This window comes from Idiotropiscis lumnitzeri, chromosome 10 (genome assembly GCF_059441095.1).
Source record: "Idiotropiscis lumnitzeri isolate Australia: NSW breed Sydney's pygmy pipehorse chromosome 10, RoL_Ilum_1.0, whole genome shotgun sequence".
In the NCBI taxonomy this organism is placed as follows: Eukaryota; Metazoa; Chordata; class Actinopteri; order Syngnathiformes; family Syngnathidae; genus Idiotropiscis; species Idiotropiscis lumnitzeri.
Genome location: NC_142400.1, coordinates 3,234,871 through 3,250,175, shown reverse-complemented (window position 1 = coordinate 3,250,175; position 15,305 = coordinate 3,234,871).

Here is a 15,305-nt window from a genome sequence, read left to right as displayed (position 1 = left end):
GTGGCACCTCTTTTGGTGTGCGCGGGGGCCAAAGCAATTAAAAGGTGGCCCCGGGGCCTTCACTTTGCCGTTACTAAACTAACTGGGTGACAAAACCGCCCGCTGCCCATATGCGGGCTTTATGAGGTGTGGATATAAAGGGACAGAAGCCGGAGATGAGCATGCCCCGGAGAATCGAGAAGGTCACTTTATGAATAAACAGTATAATAGGCGGAGCACACTCACAGGACACAACATTAGGTACACCTGCGCAGTGAAATTCACTTTCGGCAGACACAGTCCATTCTATCAAGAAATGGCCCGAATTTTACTCGATTAATCGACAGGTGTGTAATTTCCTTTAGATCGAGGCCCCGCCCCCAAATAGACGGCCGAATCTTCGGCTTCTTCTCAATGTGTGGCCTCTGCTCTTATAGTTGCCGTGACCCAATTAGTTGCATTTCCTCGATGAGTGGCGCCGGGGAGAAGCGTTTGGATGCCTCGCCGTGATAAAAATTAACTAGTCACCTCAAATAAATGCGTGAAATGACCTAAAAAAAAATGGCCTCCACTCTGATGTCGATGAGAAATCACCAGTTATGTCGTTTCGACAAAAATTCCACACTTTTATTCGTCGCCAGGTGCATCATCAAATTGGATCAATAAATGCCACGCCTTAAATCGAAACGATTGGATTTCTATAAATGGCAGCCTTCGTTCTATTAATAGAAACCATGGAGTCAATGTTCAATGCACCCAACCACTATGAATAAACGCCGCATCTGAAATAGTTTTGTCCGCTCTAAAAGAATTCATACCCCCAATTAACCATCAGGCGTGTCGTTACCTTTACAGAAATGCCACGCCTCAAAAAGATGCCTAAAGCTTTCATTTAAACAGTGGCCTCCACTTGAAAAGACACCATAACCAAATGAATTGCAAGGAGTGTTGTCCTCTCTCTCTCTCTCTCTCTCCCGCTTTCTCTCCCTCTATCTCTCTCTCTCCCTCCCTTTCTCTCTCTCCCTCTTTCTCTCCCTCCCTCTCTCTCTCTTACTCTCTCTCTCCCTCTTTCTCTCTCTCTCCCTCTCTCTCCTTTCTCTCCCTCTCTCTCTCCCTCTTTCTCTCTCTCCCTCCCTCTCTCTCTCCCTCTTTCTCTCCCTCTTTCTCCTTCTCTCTTTCTCTCTCTCTCTCTCCCTCTTTCTCTCTCTCTCCCTCTCTCTCCTTTCTCTCCCTCTCTCTCTCCCTCTTTCTCTCTCTCCCTCCCTCTCTCTCTCCCTCTTTCTCTCCCTCTTTCTCCTTCTCTCTTTCTCTCCCTCTCTCTCTCCCTCTTTCTCTCTCTCTCTTTCTCTCTCTCCTTCTTTCTCTCTCTCCTTCTTTCTCTCTCTCCTGCTTTCTATCCCTCTTTCTCCTTCTCTCTTTCTCTCCCTCTCTCTCTCTCTCTCTCTCGCTCTCTCTCTCCCTCTTTCTCCTTCTCTTTTTCTCTCTCTCTCTCTCTCTCCCTCTCTCGCTCTCGCACGGCTGCAGCCCTCAATTAGCGATGTGGTGCGCCGCAAAGGTCTCAGTGCCTCCTCACATTAGCTTTGTTGCCTCCCTCTGTGTAGTGTGAGGCGCGTTTGAAGACTGAGAAAAGACAGCGGGCAGGTTGCACTCGCTTCTCTCTGGGGGTGTCTCTCAACGCCTGCCTTTCTGTCGACGTGCCGTGGCCTCAAGCAGCGAACCACTGAGCCCACAAAGCCTTCAAATGCGCAAAGGAAGAACCATGAAAAGAGTGGCCATGAAAAGTCAGGTCGCTTCAAAAAGAAAAGCTGCGTCAGGTGTATCGTCGCTTCTTATAGTGCCGCGTGTACTCGACATACTGTATAGCGTACATGTACGTACTATGGAATTGTTTTCCTCTAAGTTCCAAGATTATCTGCGAGCATTCGAATGCTCTCTGATGCAAATCTATGTTCCAGGGTCACATGATGCTAATTGCTCTGTGCCGTCGCAAAACGTTTTTTTTTTTCCTCTGTTATACTCGGGTAAAATATTTTTTCCCCCTGAAAAAATCGTTTATTCCTTAATTTTAAATACATGGAGATGAATAAAATAAATAATTTTAATATATTCTTTTAAAAATTTGAAATGGTTTTGAATTTTGTTATTGTTTAATAAAAAAACAAAAACATAAATGGGGAAAAAAGTGTTCTTGTTAAAAGTCAACTTCAATTCTCGGCTTGAAATTTAAATTTTCCAGGTATATATTTGTAGTAGTACTGTATTACAGTAAATAAACTCACTCAATTTAATGGTTTTTAGTAATATTTTTGAAAAGAAATTCAAACATGAATAATAATTTATAGTATTTATAAATTCATAATTTAGAAACATGAAATATGTGTACTATTTTACATTTTATTCATATAAATATATAGATAAAATAATGAATGTTTCAAACTTTTTTTTCAATGATTTAAACAAATTTAAATCCTGAAAATATTTATAATATGCAGTACTATTCAAAATTTTGGAAACACCCTCAATTTATTTTTTCATTATTTAAACAAAATCATGAATTGCAGATTAATACTGAAGTCATCAACATGAAGAAATATTGATGGAATCATTTGGTACACACAAAAAAAAACAATCAATTTCTAATTTCGATTCTTCAAAGTCAGTACAATTTTGCACATCTTGGTATTTTCTCAGTCAGCTTTTTAATGTTTGTGATGCTTTATGACCTGAAATGACTTCCAGTTCCCAGCTGTGCATTATCAAAAGTTGATTTCTTGACCTCTTAATGTCTTGAAGGTGTTTCCAAACTTTTTCATTATATTTTTATGTTTTTGCGGAGTGGGTGGGGCCAATCCCCCCCCCAAAAAAATTCTATTGCCACACTGTATACAATTCTCACTGCTGTCCAGTCCAAGTTTGTGGATGCAACTGGCTGCAACACACACACACACAATATTCTTATCCTATACGTCTTTCCCGCCACCCACCAGCAGTTTGCGCCACCCCAGCCTTGTTCTACGCAGACTGTGGCCTGGAGAGATGCACGGAGAAGGGCGCCCAGCGTACAAACCATCCATCACATCCCACCTCGCAGTGCTGAAAAGACCACAGTTATCACTCACCCCTGACACGGCCATCGACGTTTGCCCTTAGAAGCGCACACGCGCACCCCCCCTACACACACACACACACGCCATGTGCAGTCACTCCCAAATGTCCCGTCACCCCGTATCGTTCCCTCCATTGAACCCTCATCAGCATCCATCAAGCGCGTCATTCACAAAAAATGCCAGCGCGATCAACTCCTGGCTCCGAAAACCAATGCCAGCGTGACAAATGGCAGGTGGTTGCCAGCAGGGACCAATCGCGTCTCATTGCGTCCTCTACCGGGAAGCGGTTGTTTGCGTCGCGGCAGTTTCGATCCGGGTGGGGAATAGTTGTCCTTTGTTTTGCCTTGTGATCCGAGTGCCACAATGGCTGCGATTGTCCCGTCGCGTTCTCAGCTTGATTACGTATGGATGTGTTGATGGGTGCGCATGGCATTAAGTGGCAACAATAACTGTGATGTTTGCAGCTCCTACTCGGCTTTGGATGTTTACTCAGGAAAACTCTTGTGCGTACGCCCAGGGGTGTGAAATTGCAGAAGAAGAGGCAAATGAGCAATGTCATGAATGGCCTCCGGCACTACATTTCTTGTTTATGTGATTTTGTCTTATTTGTTAATTGGGACTTTTCCATGGGGGTGCGCCAACTCTGTCAGGATGTTTAGTAGGCAGCATGAGATAAAAAGTTAGAGGAATTTGAGTCGAGGACAGTATACACACGACTGTATTAGGATTTGTTTTTTGGGTTTTTTTGGGCGGGTGTGTTGGGGTAAAAGGGGGTGCGCCAACTGCCAAGGATCTGGGGATCTTGAAGGGGGAGCCTCACTTGAAATGTTTGAAGACTTTTTATTAGAAAAAGTACTGCTTGTTTTGGGCTTTTTTTTTTTTTGCTCATGGGTGAGAGGGGGTGCGCCAATGCTATCGGGATGTTGAAGGCGTTATGTTACTTTGAAAGTTTCAAGAAGAAAAACGCTCTATTCTATGAAGTATTGTATTATTGTTTGTTTTGACTTTTTCGTTGGTGTTTAGGCAAAAGACGGGGTGCGCCAACTCTGTCAGGATGTTGAATGGTGCAAAGACTCGGCTGGTAATTCTTATTACTAGTAGTAGTATTTTCTTTTTAATGTGGAGAAGGTGTGCCAAGCCGAGATATCGAAAGCACCAGTAGACAATTTTTAAGGTACTTATTTGCGTGACAATTAACCAGCTAATTTACAGAAGATTTAAAAAAAAAAAAAAAGCCCCAAATGAACGTGTGGGTGTGAAACCGTAGTAGAGGGGCCACATTGTTGCCGCCGTTGAATTCCATCCATTCATCTGACTGGAGTGCGTAGGCCAGGCCTCCAGCGCATTTCCCCATGACCATCACAACAGTTGCCATTCATGAAGTGCTTTCTAGCTGAGAGGACATCTGCACCGCAGCGTTTGTCCCCCCCCCCGACCCTTCACACCCCCCCCCTGCTGCGCAAGCGTCCACATACGCACACACGCGGGGCTAAAGATCTGCCGCTAAATGCCAGAGCCAAGAATCAGAAGGGCATCAGAGATGGCCGTTATGTGCGGACGCCCATGTGCGGCTTTGGCGTGAATGGGATTGATTGGGGGGTGGAGGGGTCCTTTGATAGCGCGCGTCGACCGGCGGGGGTGGCGCATAGCGAACACTGGTTGGGTGACGAGCCCCTGAGGTTTTGCAGCGGAGCGACCCCGTTGGCATTCCACGCTGGCTTGTTGCACCACAGTGACGTGGGTGGCCCGCGGGGACCTCTGACCCAACGGCGCACCCCTCCCTTTGTGGGTCCATTGTGCCAATGAATGAAGTGTGTGGTAGAATCATGTGAGATTTTGTCAATGTTCATTTTGTTGGGGGGGTGTGAGGCTAAAATGCGCAGACGCTAAGGATGGACGTCAATATCTTGGACATCGAACTGGACAGACGGAAGAGGAACGGAGAAGAGGCTCCCTCGGGGTGTTTTGTCTTCTGAAGCATCGGTTGAACGAATGTGGACGTTGTCGTCTCAGTTCTGTCGGCGTCATATCTGATGCACGGACGTGACTGATGCTCGCTGACAAGCGCCTGACGGAGGCAGAGATGGATGGCATGTGTGCTCGGAATACATCCGGCAGAACGAGCAGCAGCTGGCGATCACGTTCACGACGTATAGTCAGGATACGCGTAGTGGTCCCCTTGCCTGATTTAAGTGCAGGTGGAGTCGGTTCAATTCCCCACAGTTAGAGTTCTGTCGATGTGAAGCCGCCGAACTGAATCTATGATCAACTACAGAACTTAAACAGTATCAAGCACCGGCTCTAAACAGTTCTTTCATTATCCATGGTTGTCGGTATTTGGTATCGGTGTTCACAGTTTTTGTACCGTTGTGAGACTAGGAAGTGGGGAGGTTCTGGTGTCCAACAACTTGGGTTTCACATCAGATGGCTGAGCAGTGATGAGGAATGTCACCGCGGGTCGCATATTCTTTTAAATCCCGAGTTCTGTAACAATTCCAGGAAACTGACATTCATGCGGTGCTTCTCAACTATTTTCTGTTACGCCCACCAAGCAAGAAGAACGCAATTTGTGCCCCCCACCACCACCGCCCACTCTCCGCCGCAATTCTAAATAATAGCATTTTCGTTGCAAAGCGAACCTAAACCTGCGCATAATGAGCAAGGAGAGCGCCACTGCCAACTACTGGAGTGGATGTGCAATTACACTTTAATGAAGTTCGGCGAAAGAAAAGCACGTTCCTCAGGGTCACACGTGCCCCCCCCCCCCAGGGGGTGGCTGCACCACTGCATTAATAAATGTAGAAGACTTGGGCCAAATCCGATCTAGTCCCGTCTCTTGGTATGAACTGATCTCGAACTGAAGTCTTCAGACCTTCTGCGAGTCTTCAGAAGTATTTTTTTCAGGGAACTTATAAGTGATTAAAGGGCAAGTTGTGGCACCCAATGGAGATCCTGAAAAACAACTTGGGTTTGACATCACCATCAATGAGGTTCTTGTTCTGACCAAGCAGAGTAAGGCCCTCAAATGACGAAATAAGCAGTTGACTATCGTGTATGTTCAGCGAAGACGAGGAATCAATCCCAGTCGATTTCTATGATTGGATGTCGAAGAAGCTGATCAAAGTCTTTGAATCCTCAAATCTCTAATCACAGCCAGGAAGAGGTCCAGCGAGAGAGAGCGAGACAAAGGAAGGCTTCTTGCCGAAAGCCGGAAGGCCTTATTCATTGGCTGCCAGGACGTGGGCAACCCAGGCACGGATTTGCAACAGGGAAATATTATCTCTCCAGTTTACAAGACCCAGTCTGGTTCTTGTTCGGCCATTAAGGTACTTGGTGTTCTGAGTGTCTGTTGTCCCCCATGAGAACAAAGTGAGCACTTGTTGGCGTGACACAGAGGGGTGAGTCCTCGCTTTCTTCCCAGTCCTCCTCCAGAACACCCCCCTCCCCCCGCCGCCCTCTCCGGATCAGCACCGAGGCCGGGTGGAGTTCAACCTCGGCCACGTGTCGGCCATTTCACTCCCACGATGACCCTGTTGAGCTCAACATTTGGAGTCCCATAAAAACATTATTGTCCACTCCTGGGATCATTTGTCCACAATTACAAAAAGCAAAATGTTAAGCACTACAGTTTGGCCGGGGCAGATTTTTCAAATTCTGCCCCCCGCCCTCTCTGCCATCCCGCCCACCTTTTACCCCAGAGCACCCACGCTGACGTAATTCGTTCTGGTCCAACATTTATCTCCTCCATGCCTGTATGCATTTATTATAATTTCCTCTTCTGGTTTGTTGTCATGCACGCATTTGCCCATCTCTTGTTCCCCTTTTTATGATGCGTCTCTACGACGAGGGCCCGGAACTGCTGAAAGTCCCTAATGGTCCTTTAGCCTCTAAATACGTCCATTCGGCGTCATCTGGGTCCTTTTACCTGCCGAGCGAACGGGCAAGGTCGTGCCAGCCGATTAGCCATATTAAAAAGCAGCCCATTATGGTAATCGGGGGAGATCTAATGCATGTACTGGTTGCTTAGCGCCCGCATATTAGCGCTGATAGATGACTCTGTGATGAGCACAGAGAGGTTCATCGCAGTTCAGCTCCCGATGCTCGGTGCGTTGACCTCTACGGTGGTCACTTAGGCCAGTTCGTTCCTGACCAAACATCGACGGCATTCTGCACAAGGACATTTGCAATTTGCTGCGACGATGAAAGAGATTTGTCTTGGAAGGCTGTTGTCGAGCCGGTGGGTGAATGGTTAGCGCTGTCGCCGCGCAGAAGGAAGGTTCCAGGTTCCTTCTATTGTGGGTTCTGTGCAGGGACTCCGGTTTGTTTGTTGATTGATTCTTAATTGTCTGTGATTTGGAATGGTTGTCTTTTACTGGAGCCTCATTTCCGCCAGGCAATTCGTTTTTAGTATGTCAACAATTGTCTTTACAGTCATATTTTCTAAGTGCCTCCACGAGGTACCGAAACACTGTATTCTGATTAATATTGTGCTTGTGGAATATGAAGTGCCGTATTTTCCCGATGTTGAGCCGCTACTTTTTTACTAGATTTTGAACCATGCGGCTAATACAACGGTGCAGCTTTTCTGTGGATTTTTCTTTCACCACTAGGGGCGCTCTATAGTTCAGAAAATACGCGAAATAAATCTGGATTTTTTTTTTTCTTCTCTAGGTTCTGTTTATGTTGTTGATCTGTTTATGTACCTTTTTGTGCATTCACAGTAAAAACATTCACGGCAAACTACTCATTTTTTTTCAACATGGAAAACTGCGGCTTATAGCCTGGTGCGGCTTGTATATCGTTTTGGATGTCACGGGACATAACCCAGAAAATGAGTGAGCAAGCGTTACATCAAGATACTGAAATATTCTGAGGGAATCTTTGCCTGGTTCTTGTATCTTGAATGCTCGCTGTGCTAAAATTATCTTCCAGAAGATTGCATAGTAAACGGATGCCAGATATACCAAGACCCTTTCTGCAAAATTGCGGAAGAAAGTCTAGCCCCCTCCCCCAGGATTCCTTCTCTTGGACTCTTGGTCGGGGGCTGACAATTTTTAGGAATGAAGCCGGAGGGTCAAGTTAATATTCACTGCGCACAACAGGCAAGGAGAGCACCACTGCCAACTACTGGAGTGGATGTGCAATTACACTTTATTGTAGTACGGCAGAAAAAAAGCATGTTCCACAACCCCAAAAAATCTGTTTATTGTTTAAATTGTCCAAATATTGGGACACGGTATCTATAGGTTCACTTGCAGTAGTACAAGTCGTTTTTTTTTTAGACTGTCCTATCTGAGAATTGTTGAAGGTTCTATAGTAGCAATCCAATCTGAAAGATGCTCATTAAGTAAATGGTGAGTGTCGTCGGCAAGTATCAAGATCGCATCCCTCGTGACGACAGCGCTAACACTCCGCTTACAAGGTTTTAATCTCAACATCCACAAAGGAAAACGCCACACAAATCGCACGTCATTAAACCCCACCATCTGTCCTGTGCCATCCTGTGCCCTGCATCCCGTTTTTTTTTCCCCCCCAGTCTCGCTGGCAATCCCGACCAGCGTTCCCGTTTCCCCGGCCTGGGAAAAGGGAGCGCATTCCCCTTTCATCCGCTCTTAGAGGACAAACATCAGTCCCATCTCGCCGCCCATCCATATTCATGAGCCGCTTATAAATATCTGATAGCGGCGCGCTACAGCTGTTTCGCTGGAGAGCGCACAAACAACACTTCCACCGAGAGTGTGCGTGCATTTTCGCACTAAAAACTGGTCGGAGACCCCCCCCTCCGCCCCCGCGCCCCTGTCCCCGAGTGATTCGACCCCCTCGCCTCCTGATAGCATCGGCTCATTGCAAGGATATCTGCCGTGTTAATTAAAGTGCGATGGCCAAAAAAAAAAAAGAGGGAAGAATCCTTAAGTGGCTTTAAGTATTTACCGTTTGTTCCTCTGACAGGCCTCGCGCTTATCGGCGCGGCGAGATAAGCAGAGTCAGGAGACTTCTCAAAAGGCCTGACTAATCGCTTTGGCCTCAACATTAGGTACCCAAACACAATCGAATGCAATCCAACATCACCAAAATACAGTTTTATGCAAAATTGACTTTTTAATGTTTGGATACAAATAGTTGGGGGCCTGCCAGGTGTGAGATTGAGCAACCAAGTAAATCTTTAATTATCCGCCTGTTTCCTGAAAACGTGTCGGTGAGCAAGCCAATCTGCATTTGGGCGCACTGTTACAAAACGGAGGAGCTAATTAACATAATAAGCAATCCAACAATTAAGTTTCCTTCAACAATGTCTTCACATTGGTGGTTGCTAGACTGTTGGATGACCTAGCTTCTCTCGAAAGGTCCGTCTTGAAAACGGCCTTGCAAGTGTATCTGCAATTAAATCCACACTTTTCCCTCCTTTGGCCATTGTGGCAAAAAGAAAAGCAAAAATATATTTTATATTTTCGAACGGTCGCCAGTGACGACTTTCGGGTGTGTTGATTCCGCATAGCGCTGCCCCCTCACGAGTGAGTATCCAATCACAAAACGCGTTCATCACTCAACTTTAGGCCAGCGAGAAGGCTCACTGTCACCAACTCGTGATCTGATTGGCTATCGCAACTGTCTATCAACGGTAAAAGCCCCCGTGAGACACAGAACAGACGCCCGCACGATTGTATCGGAAGGCCTCGGACGAATAGTGCGAGCCGCTGGTATTGTGAAATCTGCCTAGCAACACGAGCGAGCTGAATTCTGATTGGATAAAAACTCTAACCTCAAAATTCAACACTAGGATATAACATGACATCAATGTGAAGAATATGATCGTGATCTTTTGATTATGTTAGGCCAGCAGAGAAGGCCTTGAAGGCCCGCCTCTAGCTAACAGTATTGCCTGCATTAGTTTTGGAGAATAATAAAAGAAATACTTTTCTGTTCAATTGTCTTCGGGGCGCTAGTGATATTTGTGTTTGGTGACGTCATGTAGGTAACTGCTAAAATAATTGACAATTCATTTGGTGGTAAATTCGGTTTGTTTGTATCGCTTCTATTGTGGCCTGAGCATGACATTAAATATTTAGAATTATTTCAAGGATTTGCTATAAAAAGGGGGTGCGAAGGTGCTTTCAGCTTTCATTTTGCTTTAGAATCACTTTGCCCAATGAAGGAAACCCGGCTTTTATTTTTTTTTTCCATCTCTCTCTGCGCAATGAGTGTCAGAAGCGTTATTTCCTTTTTTACATAATTCCGTCTCGTCCTCACAGTAATTGAATTTGACGTTATGTTTGCCCATTTTGTTTGTGTTTAACCTTTCCCACGGGATAAAAAGCATGGAATGTAAAGTTATGTATCCATTCCTTTGGGGTTTGCGATGCAAGATGCATGAGAGGGAGGTCGGCCCCTGAGAGAGGATGGAGGGGTGTGTTGGATTTGGAATGACAGCATCGTATTGGCGGCGGGTGGGGGGGGCGTCGCCTCAAAGTGCACTTCTGAGCAACTTTTCGCTCACTCTTTGACTTTTTTTTTTTCATTTATTTACCAATAGCACACTGATTTGAGTCTCTCCTCAAACTCATTAAGAGCAGCAGAGTTGCTGATGCCGGCAAGAAAAGTAAAAAAAAAAAAAAATTGCACGTTTGGCTCGGGCCTGAAGGATGGATGTCTTTGTTGTGTTCCCAATACAAATAGATGGAGATTTGAATATTGCTCTTCCAAAGTGTGAGGGTGTTTAAATTGTGTGTAACTTGACAATCTGTTCCTGTGAGGTGAGCGAGAAGAAAAACAAAACAAGATTTTTGGTTTTGGCTGTGTTCTGTCACGATGCTAGGCGGCTACACATTTTATTTTTTTTTTTTAAGCGGCTACACATTATTAGCATGACTACCGTCACTGAAATGGTCATTTTTAAAAGGTCCCGCAATTTAAGACATTCTAATAATAAAGTTATGTTTCTCGAATGTCATTAAAACTTAACTAAGTTTTAAGAATTGAACATTCCTGTCATATGAGTGTAAAAATAAGTTAACCACGGTGAAATTACAAAAACTAAACTTGCTTACTGTAAAGTCAATTAAATGTCCCAGACTTGTTTGTGTAACAATTCACTTCATCTTTACTATATTGCTGAAAAATGTTCTGAAGTGTGGAGCGGGAGTTTGTCAGCAGCAAAAAAATGTTCAAGAATAATTGGTAAAAATAAAAAAATAATGAAATAAATATTTTTTAAAAATTACAAAATGTTACTTGCACTGTCTCAAATTCTAAAGGGGCATAATTAATAGAATATCGGTTTAAGTCAGTGTGTAATGGAGAATGTAATTCTCTCAGTTTATTTTTTTGTCTTGCTTTCAGTGTAGACGTCATTAAACCAGTTTCCGATTCCACAAAATATAACCAATTTCGCATTCCTTTACTGTACCCGATGCGAACCGAACCAAGAGCCATCTGTGAGTTTTCGAGGGCTCATGCAACAGGTCCATTCATGAAAAATCAAAACAAAACAAAAACTATTTTCAAAAATGACATTTAAAGGAAAGATTCAATGTGATAATGAAGTGTGTGTGTGTGTGTGTGTGTGTGTGAGGGGGGTGCGAATGGGAGAGTGAGAAAGAGAGGAGGGAGGGAGGGAGGGATTGTTTTCAGCTAGCTAGCGCTCCTCATTAGCCATGCACAGCATCTTGGCTCCTCTCCCACACCTCACGGCTCATCATCATCATCATGGCCTCGGCCCTGGCTGCCAGCGCACCCCCCCCCGCACACACACACCCAACCAAACGGCGCCCCATCCCTCCCCTTGCAGCCCCTATAATCACACCCGCAATCACAGCATCTAATTAGGTTAATTAATTTGTATCAGCCCTTGTAGGGACTTGGCTGATGAGCCAGCCATAATGGCCTCCATAGCGCACCACCCCACCCCCCTTTCGCTCCACTGCAACAAAAAAAAAAAAAAAAAAAAAAAAAGGGGGTGCAAGCCTCACAAGATGAGACGGGTCACGTTTACCTCCCCCACCTCCTACTTTATTTTATTTTATTTTTTTTTTTAGCACCCGCGCACCACACACATTACCCCGCTTCGTTGTGTCCACCGCAATGAAAATTTGCACATGGCCTGGACAAGTGCTTGTTTGTTTACACTGTCATCGTGGTGTTCCCAAAGAGACCCGGCAACACCACACACACACACACACACACACACAAATGTACACCAGCACACTAATGATTCACTTGGCAGTTTGTCTCTGCGGTCGTCAGCATCACATTACAATCAGCGGCCCTCATCAGGCCACTGACGAACAAACCCTGATTAACACCCCGCCCCTCACTCCCTCCCACCCTCCCTCCTTCGTATGATTACTGCAATCACCCGGGATAACCACGCAAGCACTGTACTGAATACCCCGACCCCTCACCACCACCCATCTAGTCATACACACATTAAAAAAAAAAAAAAACTTGCTGAGAAGAAATGCAGCGTTAAGTTAACATAAAAGACAATAACACTCAAAATCCATCCGCAATGTCATCAACACCACAGATGGCATTTTCTTCAACATTTCATTTTAAACTCAAATTTACAAATGAAAATTCAGATTTTGATGACATCATTGCTTTTGGGCCTGTCACTTGTTGCTAGGCAGAATTGCCTCTTTCACACACACGCGCAGACACAAAAAAAAAAGATAATTTACATCCAATATGTCGTTTCCAAGGCAACATGTGTGGCTGAGGGATCTGCTGCACAACAAAGCTGTGAATGGACAGGGAGAGGCGGCAGGGACAGGAAGTCAGACACGCATGAAATGATATCAATCAAAATAAAGTGCGTCTGAAGTAAAACATAAAAATATGAATAATACAATAACTCCACAATTAAATTGAAATTCTGTATTCTGAACATGTAAACAAAAAATGCCTTACATCTGTGTGATCTAAATAAAAAAAAAAAAAACCTTTTTTTATAGAAATATTTTTAAACTATAACACTGATTGAAATGTACTTATAAATAATTTTAAACAAAAAAATATGTATTAGAATAATTTCAAGATCGAATGTAAAAAAACAATGAGGACAAACACTTTTTAATTTTGATAAAATTTTGGCGATCTAATAAAAATATTTTTTATGAAGATTGTTTTTTGTGTTCTATTGAAAAATAAAATAATTGAAAAAGGGTGATTATAAAGTGCTGGAAGGAAAAAAATAAGATTTTTTTTATTTTTTAATATTTTGACCATTTTTTTATCGAATCAAAAATCAAAAACTCCCAAAATTTAAATACAAACATTGTCATCAGAGCATTTATTTGCAAAAAAATTAAAATACTTAGTTAAAATTATGTATATATTTTAACTAACCCCTTAATTTTCCAAAGATCTATTAGTAATATTATGCTCATTGTAATTTTTTTCAATATTTCTTAACATACCACATAAAGTTACCAAATATGCTCCTATTGAGGTGCATTTAAAAAGAAACGAGCATGTTGTATTAGGTTGGATTATAAACACACACACACACACACACACACAATCAAAGAGAGACAATGACACAAGGAGGCTGCGAGACAAGGACGCATCCGCTAGTTAAAACCTAATGAACACCTCCCCAAGGCACGCGCTTGGCATCTCCCTGAATGATGGCCTGACAGTAATAGCGAGGCAGATGGGAGCGTTACACGCCCTGCCTACACACACACACACACCCCTATACGCACGCACGTGCACACACACACACACACAAACACACACACACACCCCTGCTGCTGCCCCTCGCCCCTGCAGAGAGTTACCCCCTGATGTGGAGGTGCAGCGGCAAGTCACGTGTGTGTGCGGGGGTGCACGCGTGTGTGTACCTAAGGGCGGGTGGAGTACTGAGGGCCCCCGTCATGATTTAGACTCCCATGCAAATTTAATCAATTGGAGTACTTGTCGCCAGCCAGAGCTCATTAGCAACCCGTTTTTTTTTTTTTTCTTTTAAAAGAAGGTTTGGTGATCCCCAACCTTGCCAGACGTTGCGCTAAACACGCACACACATTCAAACGTTGCCAGAAAAAAAGAAATAACACGCGTCAAGGGTTTCTGTCAAGATTTTCCTTCACGTGTCTTCCCCCTGGCACGGTACTCAGCCCCCCTCCTCTTCCGCTTATCTACCTCCTCACTATCCGCTACTTCAAAAGGCCCGCGACACCCAACGTCAAGTTAAAGGATGCGAGGGGAGCCTGCAGGATCATAACCTGCCCCCTCGACCACCCAGATCCGCCCCCCCCCCCCCCCCCACTCACGTTTAGAGAGACTCAAACCTCACATCACCCCTCTTTGTCATCCTCGGTTAATTGGGGGATCGATTAGTAGTGTTCTTAACAGTCATTGACCTGCCGTCTGAGAGCTGGCGAACGAGTGAGGAGGAGAATAAAGTGGCAAAATGAAATGAGATTTAGAAACAATCACTGTTTTGTTCATAAAAAATTTTAAAAAACTTGCGGACATAAATGTGTTCCAGCCGACTTTCCATGTTCTTTTTCTTATAGCATACAAAGCTGTCAAATGCCAATTCCTTTATTGGCTCAAAGTCTGCCCGGCAACAAGTGGCCAATCAAATATGCAACATGAGCATGGTAAAAAAGGAAAGAAAAAAAATCTTCATTTGTTGCTGCTTCATCGAGATGATTTATGTTTCACTCGTGAACTTTTCCAATGAATTGCAAATGATTGATGTTGTCGCAACTGGAATGCAACTTGTCTCCAGGGTGAATGACGTCCGCATCTTTCGCACGTCACCCCCCCCCTCGAGAGAGAGAGAGAAAGAGAGAGCATGCGTGCATCGAGACCCTCCGTAAGCCGAGGGGGTGGAGGTCAAAACACTGTGTGCGCAGTTCCGGACCCCCGCTATCTCTCCCGGCACAACCACGCCACTGTTCATGCTTAGGCTGTCCTTTCATTGTCGTGCATTGCCCCCCCCCCGCGTCCCACCATCCCACCATCGCGTCCCACCATCCCCCGCACCCCATCTCAAGCCGTGCGACTCTTCGCAATGGTGGCAGTGGGCGACTTTCTGATTTTAAAGATATAGACGTGCATTCCTTCACTATTGCTTCATAATTCATAACTAGGAAAATCGTTTCTTTGTAGTTTGCTTGTTTAGATTTTGATATTTTCAGGAACTCATTCCAAAAGATTTTTTTTCTCACTTTCAGCTATTTTTTGTGACTTTGATTCTCAGAGGGACTTGCA